Source organism: Rhipicephalus microplus, unplaced genomic scaffold (genome assembly GCF_043290135.1).
Source record: "Rhipicephalus microplus isolate Deutch F79 unplaced genomic scaffold, USDA_Rmic scaffold_388, whole genome shotgun sequence".
In the NCBI taxonomy this organism is placed as follows: Eukaryota; Metazoa; Arthropoda; class Arachnida; order Ixodida; family Ixodidae; genus Rhipicephalus; species Rhipicephalus microplus.
In genome coordinates this window covers 10001-22500 of record NW_027464952.1, presented here as the reverse complement: position 1 = coordinate 22500, position 12500 = coordinate 10001, and the positions used below count along the sequence as shown (strand labels likewise).

Below are 12500 nucleotides of genomic sequence, written 5' to 3'. Positions count from 1 at the left end.
GCCACTTCTTCACAAGGCTGGCAATCGGCTTCCCCGCTGCACGCGTGCGGCGCACAACCGGTGTGACGTGGAAGTGACGGGACACGTTCGTAAACCCATCGCGAACCGAGTACGACGCCCTACCAAGTGCGCCCGCAACCCTGTACAGGGTCACATCTTCACAAGGCTGGCAAGCGGCATTCCGCTGCGCGCGTGCGTCGTCCGAGCAGTTGCGTGATAAACGACCGTGTCGAAAGCCCAAACACCGCCGAGGCCAGTCGCCGCCGCCGCAAGGGCAGCCACGCAGCCTGGCGAGAGGCATCGTCTCGTGTAGCGTCGCCCCCGCCCCAACTGGAGTGGCCCAGTTTTTTGAACGGGACGGGAACTGCGAAGCACTTAGACCGACGGCGGACTACGACGAGAACGCCTTAAGCTTCGCCAACGTTTCGCCAACTCGTGCGGGAGACTTTTTCCGCTTCGCGGCAAGTCGTCGCGCCGTGCTCTCCGCATCAACCGCGTACGCAGCGAACCGCAAACGTCGGGCGCAGCCTCCTCACCTCCCTGCGCTTTGCGCGCGAACGTTCCCTGTTCGCGCGGCAAAGCCTGGAGGAGGCACGGCCCCGCAGCGTGTTCGAGCGCCCGGTCTACGGGACACCCTGCTTACTTCGAGGGCAACAAGCGCAACGCAAGGCTGCGATCTCGCGCACTTTGCGCACGGCTGGAGAAGCTTTGCTGGCCGGCTTTCGCTCCTCGTGTTTACCGTGCGTTAAAGTTGCGCGTCCGTGGCTCTCGCAGCTCTTGCGCGCCCGGTCGCAGAGAGGAGTACGCAACCTCGACCGCACTTTCCCTGCAGGCTTCCTTCCGACTCGAAGTCCTGCGGCGGTCTCAACGAGGTGCCACATCCTCAATGCAGTCGGTCGCCCCCGTTTCGGTTGGGCTCTGGCACGACGGTCGCCACCGTCTCGCCCTTGAGTGGCCGCTGTTGGCGCTCGCTGTGAGGTGTTCAGCGTGCTGTCCGTGTTGCCGACGCGGTCAAAACGAGTCGACGGCTCACGTTCCCTTGTGCGCCGAAGGCTCTCTTGATATGTGATCCGACCCTCAGACAGACGAAGCCAAGGGAAGACCCAAGGCCGCAATGTGCGTTCAAAGAATCAGTGCTCAGTGTGTCCTGCAATTCACACCAAGTCTCGCAGCTGGCTGCGTTCTTCATCGACCCGAGAACCGAGTGATCCACCGCTTAGAGTCGTGAAAAAGTGTTTGTTCAATTCCGTACAGTCAAAACCAAACGTTTCTGGCACTCGGCCAAACAGTGGCCAAGAAGGGCGCTTTTCAGCGCACGCTTGGACTCCAAAACTCTGCCGCGCCTTTTTCGGCTGCCGCAAATCGAGCAAACGGTGTGTTTCGGACGGCGTTTCGCTTCCGCTACTTGCGAGTGCTTTCGTGGTCCACCCCTCTATAAATACTCGGGAGGCGTCGAAGCCGGTTCTCCAAGCCGGACCCGTAGGTATCGTTGTGTGCTCGCTCTCATTGGCCCGCCTAACCAGAAAATGCCTGCGGTACACCCATTTGGATAAGAGTGCACGCAGATGCGGGCCTCGACGGCTACACATTTCCTCGGGCGGCCGCCTCCCGGCCTCCGTGGAGCGCGGGATGCACGGTCCCATCGACAAGCCTCTCCCGTTTTTACCGTGGCGTCGCGGTTCACCACGGCGGGCGGGTCGGTCTCCTCCGCATAAAAAGGGGGACCCCCGCTTTTTGTTCCACGAAATCGCACAAGCTTTTTTCGCATCCACGGTTTGCCACCGCACACCAAAATGCCGATCCGGCTGCCTACTTTAGCCAACAGGTGGAGCCAGGCGCGCCGTACTTGCGCGGCACTTCCCACGTCCACCGAAGTCGGTGCCAAGGACCACTTTCGGCGCCGGAGCCGCGTACGAGCCTACTCGAGGCGGAAGAACGAAGCCAGCAAGGGCCTGGCCGCAAGTGCGTTCAATTGTCGGGACGTCCAAGTCCCTCGTTCTTCCGTGCTTCCTCTTTCGGCAAGTCGTTGCGGCACCTTCCCAAAGCGCGCAGACCCGCTAATCGCGACGAGCGCGACGTGGCCGTGCCGCCTTTCCCTCGGCAGCAAGCAAAACGCCTGGCAACGTCGACGCTCCCCTAACCGCGATCTCGCACCGTGTTTCGTGTGGCGAATTCAAAAGCCGGCCGGCGCTGCTGCAACCATTACGGTCGGTACGCATACGCCGCGGAGGGCGGGACGGTCATCGGAGCGTGCGGTTCCTCCATCGAGTACTGCGCACCTCGGCCGTCGCATCGCCGTGCCATGACCGGCCGCGCGTCAACGCGAACCGGTGCCAGCGAGATCCCTCGCCTGCAAGAACCGACCGGCAGCCTCCGTCACCCGAGGACGCGGAGGCGCTTGCCGCGGACGGCGGGACGGTATGCACTGGTGCACAGCGGACCCGTCACATCGCCAGTTCCTTGACCGACCGCCGACGCTTGTGCCGTTCCTCTCGTACTTGGCAGTCGCCGCGCGATTGTCGGGTCTCGTTCTTGCACGCTCGAACGGTCGGGAGGGCACTCGGCTGGCGTTTCGGGAACGCGCAGCCTCGCCTTCTACCGACGTAACCACGACTCGCCGTTCGCGCTCCGCCGCTCCTGTTTACAGTACTAGGCGGTCCCGCAGCGGTCGGGTCGCGCATTTCGAGCGCTTCGAGCCACGGTGCAGTGGCGGGTCGAAAGCCGACCTATGAGTGCGTTGCGCCGTTTGTACCCGCGTCCGCCACCTGGCCGACCGTCCAAGGTCGCGGTGTTGGCGTCCGCTGGGCGCAACAATTTGTCACGGGGTGCCGCTCCACATTCAGGCAGCCCCGTGGGGAAAAGCCGACCCCGCGTCCAAACGGGGTCAGCGGCAGAAAGTGTCGGGCGCAGACGCAGCTGAGGCGCTCACCCTTCACAATCCGTTAATGATCCTTCCGCAGGTTCACCTACGGAAACCTTGTTACGACTTTTACTTCCTCTAAATGATCAAGTTTGGTCATCTTTCCAACAGACCGGCGCAACCGAAAGGCCGCGCCGGACATCGGTCCGAAGACCTCACTAAATCATTCAATCGGTAGTAGCGACGGGCGGTGTGTACAAAGGGCAGGGACGTAATCAACGCGAGCTTATGACTCGCGCTTACTGGGAATTCCTCGTTCAAGGGGAACAATTGCAAGCCCCTATCCCAATCACGAAAGAAGTTCCACGGGTTACCCAGTCTTTTCAGACAGGGATAAAGACACGCTGCTTCCTTCAGTGTAGCGCGCGTGCGGCCCCGGACATCTAAGGGCATCACAGACCTGTTATTGCTCTGTTTCGTGCGGCTAGGAGCCGCTTGTCCCTCTAAGAAGGTTGTAAGGTGCTGGGAACCCCGCACCTATTTAATAGGCTAGAGTCTCGTTCGTTATCGGAATTAACCAGACAAATCGCTCCACCAACTAAGAACGGCCATGCACCACCATCCACCGAATCAAGAAAGAGCTCTCAATCTGTCAATCCTCCCAGTGTCCGGGCCGGGTAAGTTTTCCCGTGTTGAGTCAAATTAAGCCGCAGGCTCCACTCCTGGTGGTGCCCTTCCGTCAATTCCTTTAAGTTTCAGCTTTGCAACCATACTTCCCCCGGAACCCAAATACTTTGGTTTCCCGGAAGCTGCCCGCCGAGTCATTTGAGTAACTCAGGCGGATCGCTGGTTGGCATCGTTTATGGTCAGAACTAGGGCGGTATCTGATCGCCTTCGAACCTCTGACTTTCGTTCTTGATCAATGAAAACATTCTTGGCAAATGCTTTCGCAGTAGTTCGTCTTGCGACGGTCCAAGAATTTCACCTCTAGCGCCGCAATACGAATGCCCCCGTCCGTCCCTCTTAATCATTACCTCGTATTCCAAAAACCAACAGAACAGAAACGAGGTCTTGTTCTATTATTCCATGCAAGTTTATTCAGGCGACTCGCCTGCGTTGAGCACTCTAATTTTTTCAAAGTAAAAGCACCGGCCATCTCGAGGCACACAATGAAGTGCACCAAGAAAGAACCGGCATGATGTTCAGTCCGAGCCGTCGCATCGGGTAGATGCACTACTCGTCTGGAACTGAGATCCAACTACGAGCTTTTTAACCGCAGCAGCTTTAGTATACGCTATTGGAGCTGGAATTACCGCGGCTGCTGGCACCAGACTTGCCCTCCAATTGATCCTCGTTAAAGGATTTAGAGTGTACTCATTTCAATTACGGGGCCTCAAAAGAGTCCCGTATTGTTATTTTTCGTCACTACCTCCCCGTGCCGGGAGTGGGTAATTTGCGCGCCTGCTGCCTTCCTTGGATGTGGTAGCCGTTTCTCAGGCTCCCTCTCCGGAATCGAACCCTGATTCTCCGTTACCCGTAACAACCATGGTAAGCAAGTAACCTACCATCGAAAGTTGATAAGGCAGACACTTGAAAGAAACGTCGCCGGCTCGTGGCCATGCGATCAGCACAAAGTTATCCAGAGTCACCACACAATACGGGCCGAAACCCGATCGATCTTGGTCTAATAAAAGCACCCGTTACCCAAAGGGCTCCAGGCTCACTGCATGTATTAGCTCTAGAATTGCCACAGTTATCCAAGTAGGAAGAAACGATCTAAGGAACCATAACTGATTTAATGAGCCATTCGCGGTTTCGCCTTATTTCGGCATGTACTTAGACATGCATGGCTTAATCTTTGAGACAAGCATATGATTACTGGCAGGATCAACCAGGTAATCGTTCGACTGCGCGTCCGTCCTCGCCCTCGGCGGGCCGGACGCAGTCTGTGTGCGGCGGAGGCCACCTTCAGGCGCCCCAACACGCTTATTTTGCACTCCGAGATGACGGCGTTCGAGCTCGCTACGGCACAACCTTCCCGAAAGACGAGTGGGAGCCGTGCGGCAAGAAGCACGTTCATGCTCGCTCTTTTTCGTTGCATCGACTCGGTCGCGCCGTGCGGGTTGCCCAAGCCCGCTGCACTGTCGGTGGACCGGCCGGAACTAGCAACGGAGCCGAGACTGCAAAGCCGCCAGACGACGGGTCACGCCCGCGTCTTCGGCGCTTTCGCATCTGAATCGCCCGAGGACGACACGGAACACACCTCGATATCGTGGTAAAACGGCACCGTCCGACAACCAGCCCCTAACGCATCAAGCGGATGAGGCTGCAGACGACTGCCGTGGATTCCCCTGGAGCAGACCCGAGGACACGCTTGACGAGGCCGAAGCCCGCCGCATATCAGACACCCGGTCGCTTTCGCGTACGCCGCTCACGAGAACCCCCACATAATAGCAGCGATAAGTACCCAGACCTCCTTGGGCCCTAATACGAGCGTACTCGAGAAAATTTCACCGCGGGTGTGCCCCGAAACGTGTGGCATGTTGAGCGTGCCACAAGTCTACGTCGCTCTCAAACCCGCCGAGGTCGTAGAATTTGCGACCCTACTCACGAAATTCCCACCGAGGATACGGCCGCAAACGTACCGCACCTTGGGTAGGCCACGAGTTTGTGCAACACTACGCTGACGGCACAGCACCGAGGTCGTGCGCGCACGCACGGGAAAATTCCGCCGCGGTTTCTGCCGAAAACGTGAGGCACCACGACTCTCCGCAAGTTCGCGTCGACTGCGAAAGACCGAAGTCGTGAACGACGTGTCCGCTACTCGCCGCCGACACGCTGGACACCAAACGTACAACGACTCGACGGCGTCGTAGAGGCCCACGACGCGGTTTTCCTTAACGACGTCTCGGCGTGGCACCGACAGGTTAGAACGGCCGACCAACGTTCCCTGTCCGCCGTTCGGCTCAGTCGAAGGGCTCGGCGACTTCGGCAACGCTGCGAAGCCGCACGGTGACGCACGCCATGTCCCCATTTTTTTTTTTCTTTCTGCGTCTGCCGGGGTGCCCCTATAATAGCAGCGATAAGCACCCAGACCGCCGTGGGTCGCTCGCCCCGGCTGACGTGGTTTTTCGTACTCCTGCGGCGGTCGCCGTCAAGCACGTCCAAATACGCTACTTTCGTGGGCGCATTCACGCTCTTTCGCTTCGCCGGAGTGCCAGCACTCACTCTGCCAAAAACGGCGAACATCCGAGCGGCGGTTCCCACTTTTGCGTCGGCGTCGCAAACCCCGCCCCGGCAGACGAGGTTTGCCGTACTCGTGCGACGGTGGCCGGCGGGCACGTCGAAAGACGCCGATATCGTGCGCGAATTGGCGCACCTTGGCTTCACCGGAGTGCCGCCACTGACTCCTCCAAAAACGGCGAAGATCCGAGCGGCGCTTCCCACTTTCGCATCGGCGTCCCGAACTCCGCCCCGGCTGACGCGGTTTACCGTACTCGTGCGACGGTCGCCGGCGAGCACGTGGAAAGACGCCGATATCGTGCCCGAATCGGCTCCGTTCGGCTTCGCCGGAGTGCCAGCACTGGCTCGGCGAAAGACGACGAACATCCGAGCGACGGTTCTCACTATTGCGTACGCGTCGCAAACCCCGCCCCGGCAGACGCACTTTGCCGTACTCGTGCGACGGTCGCCGGCGAGCACGTAGAAAGACGCCGATATCGTGCCGGAATCGGCCCCGTTTGGCTTCGCCGGAGTGCCAGCACTCACTCGGCCACAAACGGCGAACATCCGAGCGGCGGTTCCCACTTAGCCGTCGGCGTCCCGAACTCCGCCCCGGCAGACGCGGTTGCCGAGCTCGTGCGACTAGCGACCGCGAAGCCGTCTCGCGACGCCGCTTTCGTGCGCGGCTCCCACTGCGACCTGGGTCACCCGAGGTCGACGAGCAAAAAAGAATGTCGAAAAAAATTTTTTTTTTTTTTTTGCGTCTGCCGGGGTGCCCCTATAATAGCAGCGATAAGCACCCAGACCGCCATGGGTCGCTCGCCCCGGCTGACGTGGTTTTTCGTTTTCCTGCGGTGGTCGTCGTCAAGCACGTCCAAACACGCCACTTTCGTGGGCGCATTCGCGCTCTTTCGCTTCGCCGGAGTGCCAGCACTCACTCTGCCAAAAACGGCGAACATCCGAGCGGCGGTTCCCACTTTTGCGTCGGCGTCGCAAACCCCGCCCCGGCAGACGAGGTTTGCCGTACTCGTGCGACGGTGGCCGGCGGGCACGTCGAAAGACGCCGATATCGTGCGCGAATTGGCGCACCTTGGCTTCACCGGAGTGCCGCCACTGACTCCTCCAAAAACGGCGAAGATCCGAGCGGCGCTTCCCACTTTCGCATCGGCGTCCCGAACTCCGCCCCGGCTGACGCGGTTTACCGTACTCGTGCGACGGTCGCCGGCGAGCACGTGGAAAGACGCCGATATCGTGCCCGAATCGGCTCCGTTCGGCTTCGCCGGATTGCCAGCACTGGCTCGGCGAAAGACGACGAACATCCGAGCGACGGTTCTCACTATTGCGTACGCGTCGCAAACCCCGCCCCGGCAGACGCACTTTGCCGTACTCGTGCGACGGTCGCCGGCGAGCACGTAGAAAGACGCCGATATCGTGCCGGAATCGGCCCCGTTTGGCTTCGCCGGAGTGCCAGCACTCACTCGGCCACAAACGGCGAACATCCGAGCGGCGGTTCCCACTTAGCCGTCGGCGTCCCGAACTCCGCCCCGGCAGACGCGGTTGCCGAGCTCGTGCGACTAGCGACCGCGAAGCCGTCTCGCGACGCCGCTTTCGTGCGCGGCTCCCACTGCGACCTGGGTCACCCGAGGTCGACGAGCAAAAAAGAATGTCGAAAAAATTTTTTTTTTTTTTTTTTGCGTCTGCCGGGGTGCCCCTATAATAGCAGCGATAAGCACCCAGACCGCCATGGGTCGCTCGCCCCGGCTAACGTGGTTTTTCGTTTTCCTGCGGTGGTCGTCGTCAAGCACGTCCAAACACGCCACTTTCGTGGGCGCATTCGCGCTCTTTCGCTTCGCCGGAGTGCCAGCACTCACTCTGCCAAAAACGGCGAACATCCTAGTGGCGGTTCCCACTTTTGCGTCGGCGTCGCCAACCCCGCCCCGGCATACGCGGTTTGCCGTACTCGTGCGGCGGTGGCCGGCGGGCACGTCGAAAGACACCGATATCGTGCGCGAGTCGATGCTTCTTGGTCTCGCAGGAGGGCCGCCACTCACTCCTGCAAAAACGGCGAAGATCCGAGCGGCGCTTCCCACTTTTTCGTCGGCGTCGCAAACCTCGCCCCGGCAGACGCGCTTTGCCGTACTCGTGCGACGGTCGCCGGCGAGCACGTCGAAATACGCCGATATCGTGCCCGAATCGGCCCCGTTTCGCTTCGCCGGAGTGCCAGCACTCGCTCGGCCAAAGACGACGAACATCCGAGCGACGGTTCCCACTATTGCGTACGCGTCGCGAACCCCGCCCCGGCAGACGCGGTTTGCCGTACTCGTGCGGCGGTGGCCGGCGGGCACGTCGAAAGACGCCGATATCGTGCACGAATTGGCGCTCCTTGGCTTCACCGGAGTGCCAGCACTCACTCGGCCAAAAACGGCGAACATCCGAGCAGCGGTACCCACTTAGCCGTCGGCATCCCGAACTCCGCGCCGGCTGACGCGGTTGCCGAGCTCGTGCGACTAGCGACCGCGAACGCGTCTCGCGACGCCGCTTTCGTGCGCGGCTCCCATTGCGACCTGGGTTACCCGAGCTCGACCAGCAAAAAAGAAGGTCGAAAATTTTTTTTTTTTTTCTGCGTCTGCCGGGGTGCCCCTATAATAGCAGCGATAAGCACCCAGACCGCCGTGTGTCGCTCGCCCCGGCTGACGTGGTTTTTCGTACTCCTGCAGCGGTCGCCGTCACGCACGTCCAAATACGCCACTTTCGTGGGCGCATTCGCGCTCTTTCGCGTCGCCGGAGTGCCAGCACTCACTCTGCCAAAAACGGCCAACATCCGAGCGGCGGTTCCCACTTTTGCGTCGGCGTCGTAAACCCCGCCCCGGCAGACGCGGTTTGCCCTACTCGTGCGACGGTCGCCGGCGAGCGCGTCGAAAGACGCCGATATCGTGCGCTAATTGGCGCTCCCTGGCTTCTCCGGAGTGCCGCCACTCACTCCTCCAAAAACGGCGAAGATCCGAGCGGCGTTCTCCACTTTCGCATCGGCGTCCCGAACTCCGCCCGGGCTGACGCGGTTTACCGTACTCGTGCGACGGTCGCCGGCGGGCACGTCGAAAGACGCCGATATCGTGCCGTAATCGGCCCCGTTTGGCTTCGCCCGTGTGCCAGCACTCACTCGGCCAAAAACGGCGAACATCCGAGCAGCGTTTCCCACTTTCGCATCGGCGTCCCGAAGCCCGCCCCGGCAGACGCGGTTTGCCCTACTCGAGCGACGGTCGCCGGCGATCACGTCGAAAGGCGCCGAATTCGTGCACGAATCGATGCTTCTTGGTCTCGCAGGAGGGCCGCCACTCACTCCTGCAAAAACGGCGAAGATCCGAGTTGCGCTTCCCACTTTTTCGTCGGCGTCCCGAACTACGCCCCGGCTGACGCGGTTTACCGTACTCGTGCGACGGTCGCCGGCGGGCACTTCAAAATACGCCGATTTCGTGGGCGCATTCACGCTGTTTCGCTTCCCCGGAGTGCCAACACTCACTCTGCCGAAAGCGGCGATCATCCGAGCGGCGGTTCCCACTTTTGCGTCGGCTTCGCAAACGGCGCCCCGGCAGACGCGCTCGTGCGACGTACTCGTGCGACGGTCGCCGGCGAGCACGTCGAAAGACGCCGATATCGTGCTCGAATCGACCCCGTTTCGCTTCGCCGGAGTGCTGCCAGTCACGGCGCAGAAAACGGCGAACAAGTGTTTTTTTTTTTTTTTTCCTAGAATTTGTGTTATAGAAGGCACATTTGATATCGGACGATAATTTTCAACTTTATCACGCGCACCGATTTTCGTGTAGAGGTTTGCAAGTTTATGGGAATTTCTCCACTTGGAATAATGCGATTTAGTAGTACTACGAGAACTTCATGGATGTACTCAAGGGTACGGGGCAAGTCAGTTACGTCAACACCTGCAGATTTTTTACACTTCAAACTGAAAATTGTTGGTTGTGAGTCCTCGTGTGATATTAAAGGCCGATTCGCTAACACATAGAACAAAGAAAGAAAGGAAGAAAAAACGCCCGCGCTCGCTCAAGAAACCTGGGTTCGCAACAAGTGGCAACAACAAGCAACCGAGCGAGTGCGCCAAAACCCGTGGCGGCCGAACAAACGCGAAGTCCCAACCGCGTCAGCCGGGGCGGCACGGGACAGGAAAAATCACTTCAGCCGGGGCGGCGGGGCACCGAATAACCTCGTCACCTCGTCGCAGGATAAAAGAGGAAACAAAAAGTCTAAACAGCGTCTGCTGGAGCGAATGCGTAATAAAACAACAACAACAACAAAAAAAAAAAACACCCGCGCTCAAGAAGTCTGCAATCACCACAAAAGGCGACTGTGACCGAGCAGCGTCAGCCGGGGCCGTGCGGAAACGGAAAAACCGCGACTACCGGGGCGTCGAGGCACCGAAAAATCCACTTCAGCCGCGGCGAAAAAAAAAAACAAAAAGAAAGACGGAGGGGGGGGGGGGGAACCACGTCTGCCGGGGCGAAGGAAAAAAAAAAAACGCGTCTGCCGGGGCGAGCCCGGGTGCGGCACCACCGGGAAAACTGTGGCAAACAGACATGGCGATCGAGTGAGTGGGCCGCCAGCCAGGCTCAGCCAAAAAGTGCAAAGTCCGAACTGCGTCAGCCGGGGCGGCAAAAACCACGTCAGCCGGGGCGGCGCAAAAAACCGCGTCTGCCGGGGCGGCACGAAACCGCGTCAGCCGGGGCGGCGCGAAAACTGCGTCAGCCGGGGCGAAAGAAAAAAAAAAAAAAAACGCGTCTGCCGGGGCGAGCCCGGGTGCGGCACCACCGGGAAAACTGTGGCAAACAGACATGGCGATCGAGTGAGTGGGCCGCCAGCCAGGCACAGCCGAAAAGTGCAAAGTCCGAACCGTGTCAGCCGGGGCGGCAAAAAACCGCGTCAGCCGGGGCGGCGCAAAAAACCGCGTCTGCCGGGGCGGCACGAAACCGCGTCTGCCGGGGCGGCGCGAAAACTGCGTCAGCCGGGGCGAAAGAAAAAAAAAAACGCGTCTGCCGGGGCGAGCCCGGGTGCGGCACCACCGGGAAAACTGTGGCAAACAGACATGGCGATCGAGTGAGTGGGCCGCCAGCAAGGCTCAGCCAAAAAGTGCTAAGTCCGAACTGCGTCAGCTGGGGCGGCAAAAAACCGCGTCTGCCGGGGCGGCACGAAACCGCGTCAGCCGGGGCGGCGCGAAAACCGCGTCTGCCGGGGCGGCACGAAACCGCGTCAGCCGGGGCGGCGCGAAAACTGCGTCAGCCGGGGCGAGCCCGGGTGCGGCACCACCGGGAAAACTGTGGCAAACAGACATGGCGATCGAGTGAGTGGGCCGCCAGCCAGGCACAGCCGAAAAGTGCTAAGTCCGAACTGCGTCAGCCGGGGCGGCAAAAACCGCGTCAGCCGGGGCGGCGCGAAAACCGCGTCTGCCGGGGCGGCACGAAACCGCGTCAGCCGGGGCGGCGCGAAAACTGCGTCAGCCGGGGCGAGCCCGGGTGCGGCACCACCGGGAAAACTGTGGCTAACAGACATGGCGATCGAGTGAGTGGGCCACCAGCCAGGCTCAGCCAAAAAGTGCTAAGTCCGAACTGCGTCAGCCGGGGCGGCAAAAACCGCGTCAGCCGGGGCGGCGCAAAAAACCGCGTCTGCCGGGGCGGCACGAAACCGCGTCAGCCGGGGCGGCGCGAAAACTGCGTCAGCCGGGGCGAAAGAAAAAAAAAAAAACGCGTCTGCCGGGGCGAGCCCGGGTGCGGCACCACCGGGAAAACTGTGGCAAACAGACATGGCGATCGAGTGAGTGGGCCGCCAGCCAGGCACAGCCGAAAAGTGCCAAGTCCGAACTGCGTCAGCCGGGGCGGCAAAAAACCGCGTCAGCCGGGGCGGCGCAAAAAACCGCGTCTGCCGGGGCGGCACGAAACCGCGTCAGCCGGGGCGGCGCGAAAACTGCGTCAGCCGGGGCGAGCCCGGGTGCGGCACCACCGGGAAAACTGTGGCAAACAGACATGGCGATCGAGTGAGTGGGCCGCCAGCCAGGCTCAGCCAAAAAGTGCCAAGTCCGAACTGCGTCAGCCGGGGCGGCGCAAAAAACCGCGTCTGCCGGGGCGGCGCGAAAACCGCGTCTGCCGGGGCGGCGCGAAAACTGCGTCAGCCGGGGCGAAAGAAAAAAAAAACGCGTCTGCCGGGGCGAGCCCGGGTGCGGCACCACCGGGAAAACTGTGGCAAACAGACATGGCGATCGAGTGAGTGGGCCGCCAGCAAGGCTCAGCCAAAAAGTGCCAAGTCCGAACTGCGTCAGCCGGGGCGGCAAAAAACCGCGTCTGCCGGGGCGGCACGAAACCGCGTCAGCCGGGGCGGCGCGAAAACCGCGTCTGCCGGGGCGGCACGAAACCGCGTC

At 60.8% G+C, this 12500-nt stretch overlaps 2 non-coding genes across 2 annotated transcripts; both read right to left on the bottom strand.

Annotated features, from left to right (window-relative positions):
* Window positions 1-1071: 1071 nt before the first annotated feature.
* On the bottom strand, window positions 1072-1224 carry LOC142794221 (5.8S ribosomal RNA). The gene has a single exon (XR_012892168.1). It is a non-coding gene; the product is annotated as a 5.8S ribosomal RNA (ribosomal RNA).
* A 1719-nt stretch (window positions 1225-2943) lies between these two features.
* LOC142794216 (small subunit ribosomal RNA) lies at window positions 2944-4758 on the bottom strand. Its single transcript, XR_012892163.1, has one exon. It is a non-coding gene; the product is annotated as a small subunit ribosomal RNA (ribosomal RNA).
* Between the last annotated feature and the right edge of the window lie 7742 nt (window positions 4759-12500).